The sequence below is a fragment of the Natator depressus genome, chromosome 16 (genome assembly GCF_965152275.1).
Source record: "Natator depressus isolate rNatDep1 chromosome 16, rNatDep2.hap1, whole genome shotgun sequence".
Lineage (NCBI taxonomy): Eukaryota > Metazoa > Chordata > Testudines > Cheloniidae > Natator > Natator depressus.
In genome coordinates, this window is record NC_134249.1 from 923,350 (window position 1) to 946,647 (window position 23,298).

General features: G+C 50.9%; 2 non-coding genes across 2 annotated transcripts; one reads left to right on the forward strand and one right to left on the reverse strand.

The window, feature by feature from the left end:
* Nucleotides 1-182: 182 nt before the first annotated feature.
* TRNAK-UUU (transfer RNA lysine (anticodon UUU)) lies at nt 183-255 on the reverse strand. Its single transcript has one exon. It is a non-coding gene; the product is annotated as a tRNA-Lys (tRNA).
* Nucleotides 256-10,228: 9,973 nt separating this feature from the next.
* Nucleotides 10,229-10,420, forward strand: LOC142000110 (U2 spliceosomal RNA). Its single transcript, XR_012642159.1, has one exon. It is a non-coding gene; the product is annotated as a U2 spliceosomal RNA (small nuclear RNA).
* Nucleotides 10,421-23,298: the final 12,878 nt, after the last annotated feature.

A 23,298-nucleotide genomic window follows, 5' to 3' on the forward strand; every position in this document is an offset into this window, starting at 1 on the left:
TTGCTATATGCCCAGAGGCCTTTATTCCTCCAGCCTGCGAGGACAGAGGGGATGTCAGGAAGTTTCCCCTTCAATCCCACACACAAAAGGCCCTTCTTAGGAAAGGCAAAATTCTGAAGAGAAAGAGACACCCAGAAGGATGCAAAAGTGATAGACTTTTATGATCTTGGGGAATAGCTCATTGCCTGACCAGGGACTTGAACCCTGGACCCTCAGATTAAAAGTCTGATGCTCTACCAACTGAGCTAGCCAGGCTCACAAAGAAAAGGAACAAGTTCATGCGGAGGAGAAACTAGTCAAGAAAAAGAGAGCAGGAAACAATAGAGGAAACCTGCTGCTCTCTCTCTCTCTCTTCCCAGCCCTAGCCCTGGTCTCCTCCTCCCTCCAGCACCCTGAGGCATTTTGCCAGCACAATGCCCAAGTCAACTCCACCCTCCCCAAACTCTAGAAGGCCCAGCTCATCAACCTGGCCACTCTTACAGCCTCCTCTTCAGCCCTGACCAATAGGGAGGAGGATTGAGTCTCCCTCCCTCAGGCCCACCCTTCAGCATTCCTGGGTAAAGACCAACACCGCCAAAGTGACTTTGGGCCAGCAGGTCAACCAAGAGGGCTGCCTCCTAGGCCTGGCTGCAGCCCAGCTAAGGACTCAGAGTAAATCCAGCTCACATCCCTCCCTATAGGGCTCCAGGCAAGGCCAGCCTTCTGGATCCAACGTCTCCTCTGGGGTTCACGTCACAACTGCAAGCAGGCAAAAGACTGGCTCCCACATCATTTGAAAGAGCAAGACAAAGCCTTGAAACTCCACCTGTGCTTAGGTGTGAAGCAACAAGTCCAAAAGTCCCACTGAGATCGGAGCTCAGCTTGCAGTATTCAGCACTCTGACAGCTGACCTTTACGCCATGGGACCCGATGATGTCACAGTCTCTAGACACTTGTGGCCCTCAGCTGGCAGGCTTGAACTCTGCACTTACAGCTCTCCAGCTGCTCCCCCTCTCTCTGCTGCTCTCGCCCTCCCCTTGGTTTATCATAGTACCTGGCCCCACTTTCTGCCAACCAGAGCTCTGCTTTCTGGGCCCGCTTTCCTGTGGAGATGGGCTTCTATCCTGCTTCCTAGGACTAAGCAGCAGAAAGAGGCCTTTCCAGGAAATGGTCATGGCTTCTGGGAATCCCTGTGTGGCTCTGGACACCACCAGGAATCATTTGGCTTCTGGCACACAAGGCAACTTAAAAGCTGAGTGCCCAGCCAGGGGCTTGAACCTTGGACCCTCAAAGTAAGAGCCTGATGCGCTACTCACTGAGCTAACTGGGCTTCCTGATAGAATCTACCCCTTTGACCACAAGAGTGAGCAGGCAGGCAAAAGAGAGGCAAAACAGTGCCAGAAACCCCTCCTCTTTTTCTCCACAGCCACTGCCTTTCAGCAGGATTCCTCCTCCTCCTCCCTCCTGTGCCTCAGTGTGACTAAATCTCTGCACCTAGACTGCCAGCCCATCCGCTGCATGCCAATCCCCCATGCCTAAGCCTCCCTGCCTAAGTCCTGCACCTGGCTGCATAGAATTAAATCTCACTTCTCGCTGGGAACTCGACTTCTTGTGCCCAGAGAGTTTCTGCCCCCCACAGTAGATGACCCGAGAAACACAGTGTCTGCCTTTTCTGAAGAAGTGCTTTGACTACCTCATCATGTGGTCGGATGGATAAGGCATCTCCCTGTGGATCAGATGATTCAGGACTGGACTTCCTCCATGGTTGTGCTTGCTTTGGTTAAAAGTCCTGCTTTCTTCAGGGCTGGATCCCCTTCTTGGCTGCTCAGGCCAATGCTCTGGCTTCAGCTAGACCCCCGGGAAGGAGTTGGGTTTGGGCATCACAAAGGCTAGGGCGTGAGCCCCAGGTGCGTCCAGTCTAGTCTTTGCCATTCCTGACTTGCCAAAGTAAATGGGCAGCTGCCCAGGCTACCGTGTAGAGCAGTTTCCCTCCTCCAAATGTGCACCTGTCCCTGTGCTTGAGAGAGCTAAATAGCACCTTGGGAGCTGGGTGTTTCTCTACTTCTCGCCAGCTGGGGAAAGCCTCTTGGGGTAAAATCTCCAGCCCCGCTGCAAAAGTGAGCACCTGGAGTGGGAATGGTCAGAGGCCCCACCAGCGGGGCTGGCCCTGTTTTCCTACCATCTTCTGATGCTGGCCACAGAGCAACAGCAGCTGCCCCACATGCTGGTCTGTGGGTGGCCTTCAGTGGGTGTTTGTCATGCCAGGGAACAGGTTGGCTGGGTGTCATTGTGGCTGTCTGCTGGCCACGTGCAGGCACGGTCCTCCCCTCCTCTTGCCCCACCCTCGGTTGCTCTTTGGCTTTTTAGCCTTCCCTTGGAGCTGTCAGCACCAGCCACCTCTGCTCTAGGTGCCCAGAGGAGGAGAGGTGTGCTGTGCTCCAGCCTGGGACTCTTCCTCCCTCCTGCTTAGCTGTGACTATGAAGCCTGGCCCTGGCACTCCTTTCTTCAAGCGCCATGTGGGAAAGAGGAAAAACATGGGCAGGAAGCATAAGGGCCAAACTTGTGGGCTGTCAAGATTCCTTCCCCACTCTGAACTCTAGGGTACAGATGTGGGGACCTGCATGAAAGACCCCCTAAGCTTATTCTTACCAGCTTAGGTTAAAACTTCCCCAAGGTACAAACTTTTACCTTTTGTCCTTGAACCTCTATGCTGCCACCACCAAAGTGTCTAACAAAAATAATAGGGGAAGTGCCCACTTGGAAACGTCTCCCGCCCAAAAAATATCCCCCCCAAGCACTACACCCCGTTTCCTGGGGAAGGCTTGATAAAAATCCTCACCAATTTGCATAGGAGAACACAGACCCAAACCCTTGGATCTTAAGAACAGTGAAAAATCAATCAGGTTCTTAAAAGAGAATTTTAATTAAAGAAAAAGGAAAAAAAAACCTCTGTAAAATCAGGATGGTAAATACCTTACAGGGTAATCAGATTCAAAAACATAGAGAATCCCTCTAGGCAAAACCTTAAGTTACAAAAAGACAAAAAAACAGGAATATACATTCCATTCAGCACAACTTATTTTATCAGCCATTTAAACAAAACAGAATCAAACGCAGATCTAGCTAGATTGCTTACTAAGTCTTTACAGGCGTTCTGACCTGCATTCCTGCTCTGGTCCCAGCAAAAGCATCACACAGACAGAGAGGACCCTTTGTTCCCCCCCCCTCCAGCTTTGAAAGTATCTTGTCTCCTCATTGGTCATTTTGGTCAGGTGCCAGCGAGGTTATCTTAGCTTCTTAACCCTTTACAGGTAAAAGGACTTTGCCTCTGGCCAGGAAGGATTTTACAGCACTGTATGCAGAAAGGTGGTTACTCTTCCCTTTATATTTATGACATGGGCATCAGGTGAAACAGCGAGAATCCCAACCATCAGGTCAAACTGCAGGCATCACTAGCCAGGGTGGCAAATTCTAGGGCCCCAACCCATTGCAGACATCCTGACCAAAGACCTGGCTCCAGTGGGCATGAGTCACCCAGCAGGACAGAAATGACTCACTCTTTCACACTTGGAGACAGGGAAGTTGAGCACTTTGAGCTCCAGGGCTTTACCACAAACCAATACAAGGTCCCAAAGAGATTTGAACTCAGATTGCAAGAGTTAGAGGCCTGAGTGCTGACCATTACACTATGGGACCAGCTCATGCTGCTTTCTCTGGACATCAGTGACCCCCACGGGGCTGGCTTGTGTAAGGGGGCTGTTGGCCCTTTACTAAAACTTTGTGGGTTTGTTTGATTGGCTAGTTCCCAGTACCAAGAGAAGCGGGAAGGGCCAATGGGAAATCAGGACCCAGAGACTGACAGTCCCCAGGGGCAATGGGGAGAGGCCAAAGCTCCAAGTTAGCCAGGCTGACAGGGCAAGCAGTCTAATGAGGGAGTCATTATGTTGTACCATGGGTACAGTGCTATATAATTGGTTATGTTCTGGCTATATACAGTGTATGTTTTATAGTAAGAATTAAGGTATTAGAATAAATGAATAGGATAGTGGATACTAGTATTAGCCATTTTCTTTTTATTCATGCCTTGTAAGTAACAGACAGGATCTTGTCTGTGTCTATGTTAATTAGATCAGAGGAATTTTGAAGGCCTAGGCCCCAATATAGGAAAAGATAGTTGCAAGGTTTAGTAAGGCCTAATTTACGATGCCTTACTTGTTCAACATAAAACACTGCCATTTGTTACCTTTTGACGGTCTCCGCAAAGACCTGTTTGTGTGATTGAGGAATGTATATATCAGGGAAAGATAAGGTGTGAAGGCCATTTTTGAAGCCAGATGGCTAAGGGAGGAGAAGTGAAGAGACTCAAAGACACCAGAGAACCATCAACGCACATCCATGGTTGAGGAGGGGCAGACTGATGAACCTCAGGTGAAGGTTGGCACCCTTAAAACACAAGATAATAGATTAAATGGAAACCTGACAGGCTGATCCTCCCGGAGGTGTTTTGGCCATCAAAAGATAACACCCACAGAGGAGTAACCGGTCATAAACTGACACAGCAAAACCCATAGACTTCAACAAGAAAAAGGACTATAAGAACAGGGTGCTTTGCCAATGGGGCTTTGGGTTCGTCTTGCCAACAACTCCAGGAGCATCGGTTCGTGACCGACAGAGCCCGGCTCCCCTCTGCGACCAATCTGGCTGGCCACTAGATTGATCCAGACTCTGGACTGGTAACTATAAATATCGACTGGCTGGACTGCGTGCATGATGTATGTGTGTGTGACTGAAAAGCATATGCTAATTGCCCAAGAAGAGCCGGGGAGCAGAGCTGTGCTGGTGTGGTGCCAGAAACTGCTATCTGTAGGAATTTGCTCCATGTAGCAGTTACTGATACCTGAGGTTGTTCTTATTTGATGACTTGTCCTAATTTGCTAAAACTTGACAGTGGCAATGGATGGAAGCATCAAGTCTTTGGCTTCCAAACGATCCTGCCTGGTGTACGTCTGTATCCATTACCTCTTTATTTATTACAATAGCACAAGGAAGTCAGTCACACAAGTGACACAGTGACCGTTGCGAGTCTACGCTGACGTAAGGAGAGTTAACATAGGCTTGTAGCGTAGCTATGGCCGTAGGTCTATGAAATGTTTGGGTGAGGTAACAGGAAAAGGATGAGGGGAGACCAAGATTCATTCAGGTGTTTAGGCTCCAGCTTTTGTGGAAGTGGCTTACTGCACCCTAAAGGCTCAGGAACAAAGAGGCCCATAAGAACGAAATATCATGACTTTATTAACATTTCTTGACTTCCGGGTGTATAATTCCTGTTTTTAGAATTCTTGGGGTTGTCAACCCTCTTGGGGTTGTAGACGTGTGTTCATTATGTTTTGAAGGCCAAAGCTGTAAATGGGTTCAAGAAAGAATTAGATCAGTTCCTCAGGAGAAGTGCATCAGCTATTAACTGAGATAATCAGGGATGTCTCCGCATGCTCTCGGTGTCCCTAAACCTCTGACTGCCAGATGCTGGGAGTAGATGATGGGATGGTTCACTCAGTGATTGCCTGTTCTGTTCATTCCCTTCGAAGCCCCTGGCGCTGGTTGCTGTCAGAAGATGACGTTCTGGCTGAAGATGTGTTATCATTAGGTTTTATCTGCCATAGGGCTGGATTAATCACATAAAACTGGGACCTGATTATGTTTTTACTGTTCTTTTGCACACCAAGTCAATACCATTATGTCTCAGTTGAGCATGTCTGTGGAAGGAATCGCATTCCAGAGCTTCTCGGGCTGAGATCACTATAATCTGCAGGCAGGGAAAAAAAGTGTGTGGAGGCTAATTAAATATTTGGCTAAAGCTGGGGGCACTGTGGTGAGCGCAGCACATTAGCCAGGGTTTGTTTCTACCCAGATATGTTCTGTCTCCCTGCTCCCTAGTCAGTAGCACAGCCCGTGGTGCAGGGAAGATGGCTAATGAAGGGAGCAGGTTGGAGGAGGCGGGTAGGCCAACGAGGAGAGCCGCACGGATGGAAGGTGGGGTGGGGCAGGGAGGGATGAGACAGACGCCCAAGTCCTCACCCCCCCCCCGCACCCCAACCCTCTCCCCCAACCCTGAGCCCCCTCCGCACCCTGAACCCCTCACCTCAACCTCCAAGAGCCTGCACCCCCAGCCAGACCCCTCACCCCAACCCTCTGCCCTAGCCCTGAGCCCCTTCCTGCACTCCAAACCCCTCATCCAAATGCCACCCCAGAGTCTTCACCCCCAGCCAGTGCCCTTGTCCCCCTGCACCCCAACGCTCTGCTCCAGCCCTGAGTCCCCTCCTGTACCCCGAACCCCTCATCCCAACCCCCCCGAGCCTGCACCTTCAGCCAGAGCCCTCATCCCCCCCCCACAACCCAACCCTCTTCCCCAGTCCTGAGCCCCCTCCCACAGTCCGAACTCTTGGCCACACACCCACCACACATCACCTCCATATTGGTGCACATAACAAAATTCATTCTGCACATGGATGTAAAACATTAAAGGGAACATTCCCCAGGGCCCATTAGTAAATGTTTATGGCCTGTCACAACTCAGTAAATTGTCTGGGGGTGGAGGCATTTGGGTGGTTTGGGGTGGATCCTGCTTCCTCTGGAGGTTTGGGTCCTGTCCTTCACTCACCCCACGGTGGCAGCTCCTGCACCTCTGGTGCCATGGGGCTGGCTGGACTTGACTCTCCGCTCCGGGCAGCAGGGCTGAATTAACTTTTTGTGGGCCTGGGGCCAAACATATCTGTGGGCCCCCCTGGAGAAGGATTGTAACAGACAGGAGAGTGACACGGGAGTTGTCTTTGACACAGCACACAGCTGCACGGGTTTTATGGACAATATTTATACGTTTAACTTGCAGATGGAGGTGGCTGCAACCAGGGGCCCAGCAATGGGAGCCCCAGGGCAAAAAGATCCACACAAGTGTCCAGCAAATACATTCTAAACGACCAACTACAAAATCAACCCTGTGGGGACAACCAGCGAACAAAAGCCAAAGCTGGGCAATCCACCAGCCCTGTGCTGCTCCCATGGAATGGGAACCTTCCAGCTATCTTCTCCCGCACAATTCCCACCCGAACCACCAGGGCTTGAATCCCATTTTCCTTTCCAATTGGGGTGGATTTAAAACATTGCAAAAATAAAAAATATGAAAAATACATTTTATTTCCAGCATCATTATTCACACTGGTTTTGCTAGCCCCCGAATGGGACCAGAACCACATCCCTCCGCAGAACGATCCCCCTAAAAACCAGCGCAGCCTCAGCAATTACAGTAGAGCCTCAGGGTTACAAATACCCCAGGATGGCGGTGGTTCATAACTCTGAACAGAAAGCTCTGGTTGTTCCTTCAAAAGTCTGCAACTGAACAGAGATTGAATACAGCTTTAAATCTTTACTATGCTGGAGAGAAATGTTGCTTTTAACCATCTTAATTTAAATGAAACCAGACAGAAACAATTTCCTTACTTTGTCAAATCTTTTTTTAAATTTTCCCTTTAATTATTTTAGTTTACATTTAATACACTACTGTGCTCATTTAATACACTACTGTGCTTTTTTTTTTTTTTTTTGGTTCTCTCTCCTGTTGCCTGATTACATATTTCCAGTTCCAAATGAGGTGTGTTTTTGACGTGTCAGTAGGTAACTGGTGTTTGCAATGCTAGAGGTTCTACTGTAGCCACCACACAAAACTCACTTAAAGTCCAGTGTTCATTAAGCTATTTTTTTCTACTAGGGACCAGGCTGCTGTAATGGGGATGGATGGGAGGAGCCTAGCTTGGCTTCCGGGGAAAAAATTTTTAGGCCTGACTGGGCTTTGTAAAACCAATATTACCAAAAAATCCCCAAACCCTGCTACTGATCAATCAGTGAGCAGACATCCAGCTGCACCAAGCAGTGCCCAGGTCACCAAGATCTCGAAACACAGGCCTCAGGAGATTACAACTCCCATGAGATATGAGGACCTGGTCAGGGAGCTGCACTAGAAGTACACATTAGACGATGCCAAGGAAGATTAGCAGCTCTCAGGATGAAGGAATTCTCCACCTGCCCGCAGAGCTAGTTGGGAACCTTTAATTGGAAATTAGCCCCAGCCCAAGGGAAGTCTCTCTGCAGTCATCAGGGCTGTCACCACAGCCTGGAGGAGACAAACACTTACCTTAGTGACAACAGCAGCTGCTTTGCTCCCAGCTGGTCTTGCCCAGAATCACTGGGTGAATGCTCTGGAACTACTCCATAGGACTCTGGGGTGGCCTACTCTCTCTGAGCATATTGTTCTTTCTGGATCTGATCTTGGAATCCCCACAGGCTCATGTCACTGCACACAGACCCCACAGCTCCCAGATGCTGCAAGCAGACCCCGGAGCTCCCAGGCACCCCATGGGGCAGGGGACCCTGGAGTTCCCAGCCACCACAGGCAACAGAGGGAGCCCCCAGCTCCCAGACACGGCAGGCAGAGCCTGGAGTTCCCAGTCACCATGGGTGATGGGGAGAAGCCGCAGTCCCCTGCCATTGCAGATGGCCCCATAGCTCCCAGCTTCTGCGGGCGGACGCCAGAGCTCCCAGCTGCCACATGTGGTGGAGGAATGTTATGAAGGCCAAGACTAGAACAGGGTTCAAAAAAGAACTAGATAAATTCATGGAGGATAGGCCCATGTGGCTGTTCCTTCCCCAGAGAGCCAGCAACGAGCTGGTCTACATCGCCCACAGGCATGGCAGTGCCAATGTCCCCCGCATGGGTGATCTGTGTGACATCGCAGTGATCACCCACGCCTTCCGCCTGCTGACATGTCCCGACGCCCTGGTAAGGAACATCGCAGCAAACGCCCTCCATGGCACAACAAAGAAGTGGATCGGCAGAGCCCCCTCCAACCAAGACACGGCCAGCTTCCTGAGCGGTTCCCTGGATGGCGAATTCGGAGGGGACGGGTGCGACATCGCTTCACTGTGGTCCCGCGCTCGCAATGCCACGCGTCACCTGGGGAAGCGCATCGGCTGCCGCTGGGAGTGGTGCGAGGAGCGCCAGGAGCTGGGAGTCCTGGTGCCACAGATCAGGTCTGAGGACAACACCATCGTCACCCCGAGCACCAGGGGCATGCTGGAGAGGACCCTGAAGGCGGCCATCCACTCGCTGTACATGGAAGCCCTGAAGCGTAAACCGGACCGGGGTAAAGCCTTCGAACTGACCAGCAAGTGGGACGCCAGCAGCCACTGCCTCGCTGGGGGGCGGCTTCACCCGTTTCGCCGACTGGCAGTTCAGCCACTGCACCCGGCTGAACTGCGTCCCGCTCAACGGAGCCGTCCGCCACGGGAACCGAGACGAGCGTTGCAGGAAGTGCGGCTACTCCAGCGAGACCCTGCCCCACGTCCTGTGCAGCTGCAAGCCCCACTCCAGAGCCGGGCAGCTGCGCCACACGCCATCCAGAACCGCCTGGTGAAAGCCATCGCACCGCGCCTGGGGGAGGTCGCCGTGAACTGCGCCATCCCCGGCACTGACAGCCAGCGGCCACCCGACGTGGTCGTCACCGACGAGGCCCAGAAAAAGATCATCCTCATCGACATCACGGTCCCCTTCGAGAACAGGACCCCGGCCTTCCGCGAAGCCAGAGCTCGTAAGCTGGAAATTTACACCCCACCCGGCCGACGCCCTGAGAGCGAAGGGCTACGAGGTGCAGATGGACGCCCTGATCGTCGGAGCCCTGGGCGCTTGGGACCCCTGCAACGAGCGTGTGCTGCGGACCTGTGGGATCGGTCGACGCTATGCACGGCTCATGCAGCGCCTCATGGTCTCGGACACCATCCGATGGTCCCGGGACATCTACATCGAACACATCACCGGCCACCGACAGTACCAGGAGGTGTGAGCCGGTACGACATCGTGCATCCACGATGGGAAAGGGACTGAGAGGCTTTTTCCATTGGACCGTATGAACTGGAACCATAAACTCACTGAACATTAAATCCCACCAAATGAGGGTAAAGCCATCCTCATCATCGTATCCGCTCATTATACTCCACACCTGAACACAGCCATTATATGGACAACATACCCCCATATCTCAATGTCTGTACTTTGACTGGTTAAACTTTTACCCCCAATCGGGGAGATTGCAGATTATGTATTCCTTACGCCACCAGCTCCTAAACCGAATTTCGCACCCCTTGATAATCTGTACCTTATTCCCTGATAAACAGAAACTTCTATGCTTAAACTCTGTACCGTTTTCTTTTTACTTCAACATCATCTTAATAAAATTATTAAATCCGTTCTTATCAGTTTAATCTCTGATATGTTCTCTATCTGAGAACTCAATTGAAGGGATTTTTGGAACAGGGATCTGGAATAGAGGCTTGCTCCATCCACTCCACGCATCAGCCTGGTATTGCAGTAATGCTGGGTATGGTGCACCTCCCCCTGGGGAGAGCATGATGGTTCAAAAAAAGAAAAAATGTGTCCCATTTTGCTCTTTTATTTGTAACCTTGAGCTGTGTTTTCTGTCAGTTTCTTTATTTTCTCTTTCTGAGGTGGGTGCTTTTCTTATTTCTGCTCTAGTGCTGTTTCACAAAGTACTTAAGAGGCTGGTTCTCACACATAGTGCTTTCCAGAAGTGTGGGCTTTGGGTCTGTGTCTCTCGGCAGTGTTCCCACAGGAGAGAATAGTTTCATTCCTTTCCCCTTGTGAAAATGTCCCTGTTGGCACAGAGGGAGCAGTTTATAGGATCAGAAGAGGAGAAAGGTTTGAGTCTGATTTGTAGACCCAGAGGCTGAATGGGAGGGGGGACCCAACTCCCTAACAATCCCCCGTCCCCAAAGAAACTGTTCCGTACTGTCCCACCCACACCCAACTACCCTCCAGGTTCACCCCCAGGCTCCTTCCGTCTCCCTCAGCTCCTCCGTTCTCCCCTAGACTGGAGCGCCCTGGCAGTGCAGCCCTAGCGGTTTAGGGGCAGCCGTGCCCTCAGACAGGCCTTCCAGCTTTGTCCTGCCCTAGTGCTGGCCCCCAAACTGACACAGGGTGGTGCTGTTGCAGCCCAGAAGCCTCTGGCCAGAGGCGGAGGAGCCTGAGAGCTGACAGGGAGAGCAGGGGTAGGCGCCAGCCAGCGCTGGGCTTCCCCAGTGTCTGCCCTCCGCAGGGGCTGCTCCCCTTGAGAGCATCAGCCTCAGAGCCGCCCCCTGTTGCTGGCACGGGAGGAAGGATTGGGTGACGGGGCAGTTCTGGGACTGCTGCCCTGAGGTGCTGGAGCCTGGAACTAGGGGAAGTCGCGCGGGCTGCTACACTCCCTGGCAGGAAGGAGTTTCCATCCTATCCAAGGTTTGCAGGTTCGTTCAGTGGCTCTCTGCTCCCCCACTGTACATGTCCCAGTGCCCCGGCCGCTGCCCCACTTCCAAAGAGCTGCCCAAGGGCAGGCCCATCCCAGCCCCTTGCTCCCAGTGCCAGGAATTAGGATGGGACTTTGAACAACCCGCTGGCTCGTCAAGTGCATGGGGCCGGATGGGTGTTCCTGAGCCGTCGCTGGGGATGCACTGAAGCCTTTGCATCCATCGGCAAGGAAAAGGAGGGCACCCACCCGCAGAGAGGAAGTCTGGGAAGGCGGGGAGCTGGGTGGAGAAGGGATGGAAGGCCGAGTGGGGAGGGGAAGACGGGGGAGGTAGCTGCAGACGGAAGCAGGGTCAAGGAAGGGGAGGTGGGGTGTATTGGGGCTGGAGGGATGGGTGGAGTGGGGCAGAGGGTAGGGTGGGGGCAATGAGGTAGAAAGAGAAGGGATGGTGACTGAGGCAGATGGAGAAGGTGGTGTGGGGCACAGGGCAGGGGACCCCCTCTCCCATGCCTCCTGCCCAGCCCCTCACCCCAGAGTGCTGCGGCTGTGGTTCCAGTCTCAAGATGCCAGCGTCTCCTGCCCTCTGCCTCCCCCCATGACAGTGCATGTGCTTTATAAAAATAGGGTTATAAGTGTGACTATGATGTAACTGGAATATGCTTTATGCAAAAGGTCTCATTACACAGCTTATGATCTACTGAGTGTGTCCATCCTATTTGTATGAATGTATCATTATTGTCTCTGAAGCTAGAAATATGAAGTATTACTCTAAAGTCCTATTGTAATTATGCAAAGTGGGGGCCATTCATGGTGGCTTGGAATCTTGGTGGCTCTCATTAACTAAAACAATTGATTGTTGTGACGTTCCCTTAACCAGACCAGTGATCTGCTCAGTCACTCCAATCTTTGACTCTGGAAGCCAGCCTTACCCTGCTCTGCTGTGAGCCCCCCACTCCTGGGCCGCTCATGCACAGCGTCTGGCTTGTAAGCTGATCCCAGCTACTTGCAAGCCAATGACACTAGCCAATATCTCCGGTCCCAGACACAAGCTTGGGAACCTCCATCTTGCAGTGTCCAGTTATGCCCACCGGACGCTGCAAGCTTATAGGAATTCGTCAATTTAAGAAAGAAATTGACATGGACCAGGCTTGTTATCCCCAGCGGAGCCTCTGACCACTGCAAACCAAATGCACTGCTTCAGGTAGAACAAACAAATAGATTTATTAGCTATAAAGATATGCTTTGACTTCTAATCACTTAAAACCTAACAAGTCAGATTTGGTCAAATGAAATAAAAGCAAAACGCATTCTAAGCTGATCTTAACACTCTCAGTGCCCTTACAAATTTTGAGCCTTCTCACCACAGGCTGGCTGGTTACTTTTCAGTCAGGCTCTCCCCTTTGATCAGCGTTTCAGTCTCTTGGTGCTGGTGGTGTCTGTAGATGTAGGCAGAAGAGAGACAGACTGGCAAAATGTCTTTCCCTTTTATCATGCCCTTTCTTTTCTCTTGGCTTTGTCCCCGCCCCTCCTTCAGAGTCAGGTGAGCATTACCTCATCAGTCCCCAACTGCCCAAATGAAGGAGGTGATTCCCTCCAGGGTCTAACAGATTCTTTTGTTGCTGCCTAAGCCAGTGTCCATTGTTCCTGTGAGGCTGGGCTGGGTTTGTCCCATCCATCCCCTGACGAGGTGTGAACTGCCTCTCTGTTCTTGGAGAGCTTTTGCATGGGCTTGCTTTAAGCCATGAGGATACATTTTCAGCCTCATAACTATATACATAAAATTATATCCTATAACTTTACTGTAACAAGTACTATAACATCACTATACCAACCATGCTTAGTGCATCATGAGCCTTCCGAAGATATCCCACATGACAAGCTTTGCATTGGATGCCACACAATCATTTTATAAAGATGAACATGGGGGTGTAGGGTGTTCCCTCGAGGTACAGAGCATCAGACCTCCCCTCTTAGTTTACTGAAGGAGGGTTAGTCACTGACTATCTTGAAGGCAGTTTCTGGTTATAGTTCTCTCGGCATCCAGCCATAAAGGCCAGGAGGCAGCGTGCCTCAGTTTCCCCATTCACACACAGCAAACCAGGTTTTTTTATGGTTTCTCTGCTGTGATAAACTTTAAACTGGTTTACAGGTATTAATGGAAAAGTAGCATCATCATATGGTGTAACATCCGTGTTGAAATTCTTAGCCTCAAAACTTAACATTAATACCAAAATTTATCACCACAGATGGGTGTTTACAAGTATCTTTAGGATACCACGCCCTCCGTTCCGATAGTGTAGTTTGAGGTTAGTTTGTTCGTTACCCATGGTGTCCTTTGATTCTCTCCCAGGTAATCAGTCACTGGCTTTTCTTTCCCTCCAGCGTCCCCCTCTGTGTGGGCTCTTAATTTACTCATGTTTCTGGTATTTTGATATCTCAGGATCTGGCAAGATAAGGGCCCAGGGGTGTCCTGCACATTGGCTGGCCCTGTGGGGAGCAGTCTCCCAACCCCAGGACTGAACATATGTAGGAAATGCAGCTCCCCTTTAGGGGTTACCCTGTGTTTCCCCCTCCCAGCACTGAGTCCTCCCCTGCCCCCTAGAGGGCTGTGATCCGTGCTCTTTGGGCTAGGGGTGTTTAACTTTTGATCGGATTCACCCTTTCCCAGCAGCTTTCCCATAACTGCTCTCTGTGTCTCACCAGCCTGGGGGAAAGCCCCCCACCCCCATGAGTTGGGTCATTTGTATTCTGGCAGACGACCACCTAGCAATTTCCTGGCCTCAACTCCTCTGCTGTGACAGGTGTGGAGCTGCATCTTGATGTAAAGAGACACATTTATTTAAAAACGTATCAGACATAGCGTCCTGAAAAAACTGGGACCTGGATTGGGGTACCCTCTGTCACCCCTTTCTCTGTCCCTGAGAAGCCAGCTGTGTGACTGCTCCCCTCCAGGAAGTCAGTTACACAGGTCCTTCTCAAAACCTGGGTCACAGGCTGCATGCCTGGGTGCACAGATGCTGACCCAGCCATCCTCCTAGTGTCCTGCCCCAAGTGACTCATGAGGAGACATTCCTGTACCCCCACTATTCCTTCCCCAGTTTCCTCCTCTGGGCCCCCTCCTTCAGCTGCAGAACTCTGCCAGCTAACAATTGGGACCGTTTCCTTAATCACTGACAACACCTCCCCTGCAACCAGGGCATGTTGCCTTCTGCTGGAAGGAGCTAGTCTGAGCCCCTCCCATACTTGGAAGCACCCCGCTTCCCTGTGTTACAGAGTCACAGGAATCCTCACCCACCTCAGTGGTTTCTGAGATTCTCTGGGCTCTCCTCTGGGCTACATTGTGCCCTGCTCCCCAGAGCCACTTTTGTCTCTGGTTCAGCTGTAACCTGCTGCAGCTAACAACCTGGACAATTCTCTCCCTGGCAGGCATTTCACCCCCATCCCTTCGTGATGTGGTGTTGCCACCAGCTGCAGCGTAGGAGTTGGTCTCAACCACTCTCCCCCCTGGAAACACACAGCTTCCCCCAGCTGCAGAAGAATCAAGGAGACTCTCTCCCATTCTCTCAGCAGTTCCTGAGACATTACCCTTTCCCTTGGGGGTCCCAGCAGAACACTCCCTCCTGCTGCAGGCAAATACTTTAACCTGAGCTTCACAGAAAAAATCAATACCAAGGAGCAGGTCGAACAGGAGGTGTTCCATTATCCCCACGGTCAAAACAGCTGTGCAGATCTCTCTATCAGTGTTATAGAGGGTGGACAATTTATAAGTTTACCCTGTATAAGCTTTACACAGAGTAAAACAGATTTATTTGGAGGTTGAATCCCCTTGAGAGCTGGGTGTCTGGGTGCTGGAGATAGGTGACCTGCTGAGCAGGTTTTGGTTAAAGTCTGCAGCTTTGGGGGTGTGGACCAGACCTGGATCTGTGTTGCAGCAGGCTGGCATGTCTGGCTCAACAAGGCAGGGTTCTGGAGCCCCAAACTGGCAGGGAAAATGGGCTCAGAGGTAATTCCAGCATGTCAGGTGACATTCCCAAGGGGGTCTCTGTGACCAAACCTGTCATCGCCCATTCCTCCTACGATCTGCCCTAGCACCGCCCCTTCACCTGAGGCCCTGCTCCTGCACCGCCCCTTTCCATAAGGCTCCGCCCTTGCCTCAGCCCTACTCCCGAGTTCCCGCCCTTGTGTTTGCCTTCTCCTAGAGAAGTATGTGTATGTAATTGCCTATTCATTTCTTTAAGTAGCACCTTGCTTCTTTTGGAGTGCTGGCAGGGGGGAGAGGTTTCTGCTTCTTTTTGTTTTTAATTTCCCACCAGAGAGCATGTAACAATGCTGGTTCTGGTGGGACCCAACTAAGAGTGCCAATTCAGGACAAATTGCGTAAAGCAGGGCAGTTACAGACCAAGGCTGGGGTGTTCCCACCTCTAAGGCAAACCAAACCAGCCAGACAGAGAGGACTTTGGTTTTACCCCACTGGCTAACCAACAGTCACACAAGCAATTCCCTTAGACACTCCAGTTTCCCAGTATCACCACCAGTGCCACTCATTATGGGGATGAATGGTTATGAAAACCAATACCCCAGTAAAAGAAAAAAAGGTTCTCCTGATCCCAAAGGACCACGCCCCAGACCCAGGTCAATATATAAATCAGATCTTACCCACAAATCACACTGTTGCTAATCCTTTAGAATCTAAAATGTAAAGGTTTATTTATAAAAGGAAAAAGATAGAGATGAGAGCTAGAATTGGTTAAATGGAAGCCTTCATAATGGCAAAGTTCTTGGTTCAGGCTTGTAGAAGTGATAGAATAAACTGCAGGTTCAAATCAAGTTTCTGGAGTATATCCACAGCTGGGATAGGTTATTCAGTCCTTTTGTTCAGAACTTCCATTTGTAGCAAAGTCCCTCAAGAGGTATGAAGCAGGATTGAAGACAAGATAGAAGTAAGGCAGCTGCCTTTTATAGTCTCTTCCAGGTTTAAGGACACCTCTTTGTGCTTACTGTGGAAAATTACAGCGAAATGGAGTCTGGAGTCACATGGGCAAGTCATATGTCCATGCATGACTTAGTTCTTTACAGGTGGCAGCCATGGCCCACATGCTACCTTGCAGGTTCCCAGGAAGACTTCTTATATGGATTGGAGTTTTCCAAGATCCATTGTCAGTTAAGTGTTTCTTGATTGGGCACTTAATTTGCACATTCCTTTCTCAAGAAGCTGACCAAATGCTTTACTAAGGCTACTTCAGAATCAAAACACGTTGATTTAGAAGTACATAGCCAATATGTATAACTTCAACTACAAAAATGATGCATGCAGACAGATAGCATAATCATAATCAGTTAATCATAACCTCTCCATAGACCCCTTACACAACAACCTTTATACAATATTTGCTGCAAATATATAACAGGTTTCAGAGTAGCAGCCATGTTAGTCTGTATTCGCAAAAAGAACAGGAGGACTTGTGGCACCTTAGAGACTAACCAATTTATTTGAGCATAAGCTTTCGTGAGCTACAGCTCACTTCGTCAGATGCATTCAGTGGAAAATACAGTGGGGAGATTTATATACATAGAGAACATGAAACAATGGGTGTTACCATACACACTGTAACCAGAGTGATCACTTAAGGTGAGCTATTACCAGCAGGGGGGGCGGGGAACTTTTTGTAGTGATAATCAAGGTGGGCCATTTCCAGCAGTTGACAAGAACGTCTGAGGAACAGTGGGGGGAATAAACATGGGGAAATAGTTTTACTTTGTGTAATGACCCATCCACTCCCAGTCTCTAGTCAAGCCTAAATTAATTGTATCCAGTTTGCAAACCCCCCCCACCCCTGCTCTCCTGCTGGTAATAGCTCACCTTCAGTGATCACTCTGGTTACAGTGTGTATGGTAACACCCATTGTTTCATGTTCTCTGTGTATATAAAATCCCCCTACTGTATTTTCCACTGAATGCATCCGAGGATGAGAACTGTAGCTCAGGAAAGCTTATGCTCAAATAAATTGGTTAGTCTCTAAGGTGCCACAAGTCCTCCTTTTCTTTTTGCGAATACAGACTAACACGGCTCCTACTCTGAAACCTGTTGTTAAGTGGACACCCTTTTTGAGCTGTGTGTGGCTGTATTCCTTGTAGATTTATATATTCTGTATTTTGTTACCAGAATGGAGTATTTTGTAGCTGGCTGTTACAATTTGTTTAACTTGAATATGCTCCCTCAGACTTCACCACCTGCCTTTCCCAGTGGCTCCCTGCCCCTCGCTCTCTGTGGTGGGAACAAGCCTCCAGAATGAGTGTCAACTGGATTTTTGTATTTAATTACTTCTCTTTGTTAAATTATTTACTAGTGTCTTTTTAAAATTCATTGCACTGCATTTTTTTCCTGCCACTGTCACCTGGCAGCTCAGGGACATGAGATTCTCATCCATTGCGTTTCTGCCCTCGAAAAAAAAACAGCTCACACTTCAGTACCTTTGTAAATAAAAGCAGCTTGTAAACAAACCAGCCGCCTCCTCAGTGTGCAGTTTGTGTCTCTTTGGCTTCAGTCGATGTGTGCGCAGCACGCATGGGGTGTGTGTGTATGTGCAGTGTGTGTGGTGGGCAGTGGCACTGTGTGTGTGTGTGTATGTGCAGTGTGTGTGGTGGGCAGTGGCACTGTGTGTGTGTGTATGTGCAGTGTGTGTGGTGGGCAGTGGCACTGTGTGTGTGTGTGTATGTGCAGTGTGTGTGGTGGGCAGTGGCACTGTGTGTGTGTGTATGTGCAGTGTGGGTGGTGGGCAGTGGCACTGTGTGTATGTGCAGTGTGTGTGGTGGGCAGTGGCACTGTGTGTGTGTGTGTGTGTGTATGTGCAGTGTGTGTGGTGGGCAGTGGCACTGTGTGTGTGTGTGTATGTGCAGTGTGGGTGGTGGGCAGTGGCACTGTGTGTATGTGCAGTGTGGGTGGTGGGCAGTGGCACTGTGTGTATGTGCAGTGTGTGTGGTGGGCAGTGGCACTGTGTGTGTGTGTGTATGTGCAGTGTGTGTGGTGGGCAGTGGCACTGTGTGTGTGTGTGTATGTGCAGTGTGTGTGGTGGGCAGTGGCACTGTGTGTGTGTGTGTGTATGTGCAGTGTGTGTGGTGGGCAGTGGCACTGTGTGTGTGTGTATGTGCAGTGTGTGTGGTGGGCAGTGGCACTGTGTGTGTGTGTGTGTATGTGCAGTGTGGGTGGTGGGCAGTGGCACTGTGTGTGTGTGTATGTGCAGTGTGTGTGGTGGGCAGTGGCACTGTGTGTGTGTGTGGTGGGCATGTGCAGTGTGTGTGGTGGGCAGTGGCACTGTGTGTGTGTGTGTGTGTGTGTGTGTGCAGTGTGTGTGCTCACATGGGAATTCATGGAGAACTCGCCAGCCTTGGTGTAGCATTTGAGGCGTACTCGGCGTGAATGTAGCACTGTGAAGTGTCAGGCCCAGCCTGCATGACCATGTCCGCCCTTTACCCTTGGCGCAGATACATGCAACACTAGTGCAAGCTTTCCTCACGCTGCCCTCCACCATCATTTGTAGTGAGTAGGGGCACGCTGCAGCACACACCACACTTGATGGGTCAGCCTTGTGCATGCTGGAGTGGAAACCTCCCCATTGATGAGACCTGGTACCACCTTCTTCTTGGAGCTGCAGTCTGCCCTGCTGCCATCCCTGCCTGTGTTGCTGTTGTCTTCTCTAGCAGTTGGCTGGGAGGTGCGCATTGGCCCCATGCCATGTAGCCATGTTGTCTCGAAGGGTGAAAGCAGGAAGAACGGTGCCTTCATAGCCCGCCCCCATATTCCATAACATCATTAAGGAAATATTTCTCAATGAACAGTAAAAGATCAGAAACAGCCAGTGTCCGCATCATGCTAAGGGTATTGGGATTTTCTTTAAATTTTCCAGACCAACCCCTAACACATGTTTGAAAATAAGACCAAGGTTTCTTTACTCTCTAGAGGAAGGAGACCCCAGGTGGGACTTGAACCCACAATCTCTGCCTTTGGAAGCCAATGCCATATCCATTAGGCCACTGGAGTGCTATGGCTTAACTGCTAGCAGGTTGGAAATTCCCTCTCATAAATGCACATGCCTCACATTAGCTTGGAAGCCAAATACCCGCTTTATGTGCCTTACAGAAATGTCTGCATCCCCTGGCAATTGGGCAGGTCGCTGACAGAGCTGAGCACCACCTTTCTGCAGCCATCTTTAGAGAAGAACCCCACCCTAGAGTCACACCTCCCTCCTCCAGCACCTCCACATCTGTGGCTCTGAGTGCCAGTAGGATGATTAGGGGGGAATCTGGGGTGGGAAGGGGGGTCAGGTCAGCCTGTAAGGAGTAACCAGGTGGGGCAGACCCAGCGGGAGGCAGTGGGCAGCTGATCGGTTGTTGGGATCCGAGCTCTAGATCAAAGCTGCACATCGACCCGACACCCAGGGTTACAAGGCCGACATAGTGACCCCCTCACTGGCCTCAGTGAACCCCAATCCCTTGTAACGCAGGGCATTTAGGAGTCTCTGTCCCTTAATAGCTTCTGGGAGCTCCCCAGCGGGCTGCGGGCATCAGCCGCCTCCTGCCCCACAGGGCAGACTCTTGGCGCTGTGCCAGCCGCCCCCTCGCTTGAAGGCCCAGTGGAAGAAGAAGGAGGCCGGTGCCGGCAGAAGAGGGTTTTGATTCATCGACCTCTGTGCTATGGGCACAGCACGGTTCCTCTGAGTCACTCAGCTGGCTTTTCTTCAGCAGCCCCAAGTGGCCCTGACTCCAAGCTAGTGCCTTGCAGGCTCTGGCATGGGCAGGGAGTGGTGCAGGGTGCTGGGCAGCGGCCCTGGCAAACCAGCTGCTGGTAGGTGTCTCTGTGGTGTCATGGGTCAGTGAGTTCAGCTGTTAATGGAAAGGAGGGGGGGGTTATGCTCCCCCAGGGATGCCACTGAAGGCTCCTTGCGGGCTCCTCAAGGTCTGCTAGGAGCCTTGAAGTCCCCCCTTTTGCCACCTTGAAGGTGTCCCTCTTGGACACAGTGGGTTCACCTGCTGGCTGGAAGAGTGTGGGGGCCGCACCGCAAAAGCCCGTCTCGGAGCAGCCACGCCGGGGACTCAGCTTTAATCCAAGTGCAAAACCTTCAGCCGGGTACGTTTCGCTCCCTTCCCACCGCTGCCCAAGCGACAAGGGAGAAACAGATGAGACGCCGCCGGCTGAAGACGCCTCCCTCCCACTTCCCTGTTGGCTGCGCAAAGCCCTTGGCATGTCTCATGCCTCCTCAGGGAAGCACGGCCATGCTGCCCCAGCCTGAGTCCCGGCCGCAGCCTGGCCTGCCCCGGCTGACGGAGCGCAGAGCCCCCCGAGTCAAAGGCAGGTTGAGTCAGGAGCTGCGGCTCTTTCCCCCGACAGCCACACAGAGCTGCCCAGAGCTGCCCAGCGTCCCGAGAGCCTCCCTCGTGTTCTCCTGCAGCAGCAGGGTGGGAAAAGGGGACGAGGAAGCACGGCTGCCTCAGGCTGGGACAGGGGCCCTCACCACACGCAGGCCTCTTGCCTTCAGCCCAGGCAGCCAGAGGTGCCGGGGAGCTCCCTGGCAGGCCCCCGCCTTAGCCGCCTCTGGCCTCATGGCCTAGGCTCTTGGCGCTCTGCTGGTCGCTGCCTTGCTTGAAGGCCCAGAGCAAAAAGAAACAAGCCTAGCAGAGAATGGTTTCGATCCATCAACCTCTGGGTTATGGGCCCAGCATGCTGCCACTGCACCACTCTGCTGGATCTGCACCCACAGCCCCCAGCCTCCAGACTAGTGCCTTGCGAGCTCAGCACTGGCAGGCAGATGTGCAGCAGCCTTGTATCTCTGTGGCGCACTCCATCAGTGTGTTCTGCTGTCAATGCAAAGGACGGTGGTTTGAGCCTGGGACGGTGGCTGAATTTCTCCCTTTTTCTGGCTGGATTCCCCTCTCTCCCAGGACCGTCAGCCATGTTCACACTCACTGCTTACTGAGCCCAGCACTTATTCTCACAGCTCTGCCAAAGCACCTCAGTCCTGTCCCTCCATGACCCTTCCAGCCGGGAGAGGACCAAAAGGATTCCCCTCTTGGGGCTAATTCCATCCCCTTGCCACAGGGCTGTTTCATCCTCCCGTGAGAAGGGAATGATGGTGCTTGTATGAGCAAGTGTCTTAACTCCTTCTCCCAGTTTTCAATCAAACTCTGCATATTGGGTCAGATCCTCGGCTGCTCTAAACTTGTGTCAGTGAAGTCAGTGGAGATACACCGATTTACACCAGCTGAGGATATGGCCCATACCCTTTAAAGCTGTATCCCCACACCTAACCCCTAGGCAGCTGAGCACGGGTAGTGTTGTCTAGTGGCCAGAACGGAGGCCAGGGAGCCAGGAGCCCTGTGTGCTATTCACTGTGTGACCGCAGACAACTCCCTGCTGCTCTCTGCGTCTCAGGTTTTCCTCCTTTGCAGTGTTACCTACCCCTGGGGTCAGAGGTGAAAGGAAGCCGGTAGGGGACGGGACGGCGTACCGGTAAGAAAAGGTGCAGCGGCATACCGGCAAGGAAGTGGAGCATTCAGTACCGGCTTCCTTTCTGCCCAGTTACTGAATGTAAACCTGCTTCGCTTACAAGGGCTGAAAATATCAGGTTGTACGGTCACTGTCATAGATATACAGGGAAGGGTAACCACCTGTCTGTATACAGTGCTAGAAAATCCCTCTGGCCAGAGGCAACATCCTGTTACCTGTCAAGGGTTAAGAAGCTCAGATAACCTGGCTGGCACCTGACTCAAAGGACCAATAAGGGGACAAGATACTTTCAAATCTTGGGGCAGGGGGAAGACTTTTGTTTTGTGCTCTTTGTTTAGGTGTTGTTCTCTCTTGGGACTGAGAGAGGCCAGACAGAAATCCACCTTCTCCAACCCACCCTAATCCAAGTCTCCAATATTGCAACCAGTATAGGTAAGCCAGGCAAGGCGGATTGGTTTATCTTTTGTTTTATGTGACTTTTCCCTATTTTAAGAGGGAGGTTTATTCCTGTTTTCTGTAACTTTAAGGTTTTGCCCAGAGGGGGATCCTCTGTGTTTTGAATCTGAATACCCTGTAAAGTATTTTCCATCCTGATTTTACAGAGATGATTTTTACCTTTCTTTTTCTTAATGAAATCCTTCTTTTAAGAACCTGAGTGATTTTTCCATTGTTCCAAGATCCAGGGGTTTGGGTCTTTGATGATTTTGTAACCAATTGGTGAGGATATTATTCTCAAGCCTCCCCAGGAAAGGGGGTGTGTAGGGCTTGGGGGGTATTTTGGGGGAAGACGTCTCCAAGTGGGCTGTGATAAAAATAAAGGGAAGGGTAACCACCTTTCTGTATACAGTGCTATAAAATCCCTCCTGACCAGAGGCAAAACCCTTTCACCTGTAAAGGGTTAAGAAGCTAAGATAACCTCGCTGGCACCTGACCAAAATGGCCAATGAGGAGACAAGATACTTTCAAAGCTGGAGGGGGGGAACAAAGGGTCTGTCTGTGTCTGTGATGCTTTTGCCGGGAACAGATCAGGAATGCAGCCTTACAACTGTTAGTTACTAAGTAGTCGAGCTAGAAGTGAGTTAGATTTCCTTTTGTTTAATGGCTGGTAAAATAAGATGTGCTGAATGGAATGTATATTCCTGTTTTTGTGTCTTTTTGTAACTTAAGGTTTTGCCTAGAGGGATTCTCTATGTTTTGAATCTGATTACCCTGTAAGGCATTTACCATCCTGATTTTACAGAGGTGATTCTTTTACCTTTTCTTTCATTAAAATTCTTCTTTTCAGAACCTTACAAGGGCTGAAAATATCAGGTAGTATGGTCACAAAAGCAAGGCTCTTCTGAATTCAGGAGGAATTTTGGATGTGCACAGAACACAGACAGGACTGGTCCCTGCACGGTTACAGAACTGCAGTAAAGTGGAACAATTTTCAGCTTGTGTGATTGGAGGATATCTGGATCCATATGGTAAGA